This window comes from Schistocerca americana, unplaced genomic scaffold (assembly GCF_021461395.2).
Source record: "Schistocerca americana isolate TAMUIC-IGC-003095 unplaced genomic scaffold, iqSchAmer2.1 HiC_scaffold_924, whole genome shotgun sequence".
Lineage (NCBI taxonomy): Eukaryota > Metazoa > Arthropoda > Insecta > Orthoptera > Acrididae > Schistocerca > Schistocerca americana.
The window spans coordinates 17,501-20,000 of record NW_025726702.1 but is presented as its reverse complement, the minus strand read 5'-3'; the positions used below and the strand labels follow the sequence as shown (position 1 = coordinate 20,000).

At 64.2% G+C, this 2,500-nt stretch overlaps 1 pseudogene; it reads right to left on the bottom strand.

The window, feature by feature from the left end:
• The window catches only part of LOC124592477, a 7,953-nt pseudogene that overhangs the window by 2,527 nt on the left and 2,926 nt on the right, over window positions 1–2,500 (bottom strand).

Sequence of the window (2,500 nt, the reverse complement as noted above, 5' to 3'; positions counted from 1 at the left end):
GGATGCCGAGGCCTCCCTGGGCTACAGGAGCGTGGAAGTAGCCCAGGGGAGTGTCCGCCGGAAGGCGGAACCATCTCCTGACGGCGGCACGGATGGTCACATCTGCCGCTTTCAACGCACCCACTCGGGTGCGGCTGAGGGCCAGCCCATGGTACAGGCCAGGCAGAAGTACGGTGGTGAGGGCGTGGAGGCGCTGTTGCGGCTTGAGCGGAGCTCGGGAGATGACGTCCAGCTGCTCCACCAGGTGGCGTCGTGGGTTGAAAACGCAGCGACCAGCGGTGGAGAATTGCAGTCCCAGGTACCGGAAGGTTTCACCCACACGTAGGGCGGGCACGGTGGCGTTGCCCGCTTTGAAGGTAACGTCGGCGTCGACCTTCACCTTCTTGTCGCGCCCAGACGCGACTAAGGCGAGGGTGAAACACTTCCGGGCGTTGATCTGCAGCCCCAGATGGGCGAGGGCTGCGACGGCTGCGTCGATGAGGGACTGCAATCCCCTCGCGGTCGATGCAAAAAGCAGGACGTCATCTGCGAAGGCCGCAGCGTTAACTCTGCGACCAAGGATCCGAGCTCCGATGTGGGAGGGAAGTTGACTCAAAACATAGTCCACCGCAAAATTGAAAAGGAGGGGGGAGAGGGGGTCACCCTGACGCACACCCCTAGCCGGCTGCAGGGGCACGCCCACGTCGGCGCCGCCCGCTATCACCGTCGTGCTACCCTCGTAACACCTTTCGACGTACTCAATAAAGCAATCCGGCAGGCCATGAGCCCTCAGCACGGGGCGGAGGGCGGCATGGTCCACCGAATCGAACGCTTTAGAGACGTCGATCGATGCCACAAAAACAGAGCGACAGGAGCGGACTGCGTCGGTGAGAGCAGTGTCCAAGATGAAGGTGTTTTCCAACATCCCATCCCGGGGGATGAATGCCCGCTGACGTTCGTCCACAGCACATGCACGCATCAGGCGTGACGCGAGAACCTTGTGAAAGGTCCGCGCCAACACCGAGCAGACCGTAATGGGGCGAAAGTCAGCGGGGGATGTTGGTGCAGCCGTTTTGGGGAGAAGTGACGTCCGGGCGCGAAGCAGACGCTCGGGGAGGGCGCGGGCCAGGAGGAAGAGGTTCAAGAGTTTCACCAGGACTTCATGCGGCAGGCGCCGCAGCTCCGCTGGAGTCAGGCCGTCCGGCCCGGCTGCCGATCCCCTGGGCGGCAAGGCAGCAGCGACCTCCTCACGTGTGACCGGCCCCCATAGGCACTCAGGAGCGACAGGCTCCGAGTGCGGGAGAAGGCGGTCACGGATGAAGCCGGCGGTGGAGATCGGCTTCTTCGTGAAGAGGTCCGCCCAGAAGTCCAGCAGACCGGGGATGTCGGGTGGCGGCTGCAGCAGGGTGCCGTCCAGCAAGCCGCGCACGCAACGCGCACGCGACCTACGGAAGGCGTCCTGTGTCCGCGCGTATTCCCAGCGGCGCCGCTTGCGCTTCTGCAGCGGCGGGGCGGCAGGCGGCCGCTTGGATGGTTGGCGCGGCCGCTGTGTCCTGGTGATCGACCTCTCCCCCCTGGACCCGACCGACGCAAGGGCATCCGGGAGCATGCCCAGGATGACATCGGGCGGCGTGCCCCGCCCCAGACCAATGACTCGATCCAGGGCAGAGAAACGCTGGGCGGAAGCAGGTAGCCCCGCCAGATGCTCCCAGATGGCGGCGTCAGTCGGCCCCTCCGGCGGCGGCCCGGTGGTGTCGGCCGCGAAGTCCTCGGCTGCGTCGACGGGCGGCGCAGCGGCCTCGCCCGCGTCAGGCAGCGAGCTCGCTGCTCCACGGCGGGACGCCGGCTCTTCACCCCGACCGATCTCAAGTGCCTCCATGAATTGGCGGACAAGCTGCTTGTGGGCAGCTTGCCGCCGTCGGCACTTGATTGCCTCAAGCGTTCGGTCGGGGAACATCCTGGTAAGTTCTTGATTTACAAAGAAGAACCGGGCGTCCCTCTCCAGGAACAGTTCGGCCTCTGCCTTGGCGAGCGACAGGACTTCTTCCTCCGTCCACCTCGCGCGATGCCTCTCCGTCACGATCTCAGCGTTGGCGGCCGCAGGGTGTTGGCGGCGGCGATGGACCCCGAGACCGTTCTTCGTGGTAAAAGTGCGGTGGCACTCACTGCAAGCAAAGGGAGCTACACAAACTATCGCATTTTCGTTACGGCCGGTTGGCCGGATAGGTGCTGGGGTAGCTGGGGTGGCACCTTCAGCGGAAGGGCCACCATCTCTTGTTTCTTGTCGGCTGCCCCCAACTATAGAGGGATAATGCGAGGGGGGGCTGGTAACCCCCCCAAGCCCCTGGTGCGGTCTTCCACTCTGCAAAAATCAGCGGGCCCACGAGAAGGGGAGAAGACCGCAGGAGAGGAGAGGCTAAGAGGGCTAGGCCCATGTATTGCGCATCACTCTCCCTGTAACTATAACCCAAGGAAGGCACCTCGCAGCAGCAGCACGACTACATCAAGACCGCACTTCGAA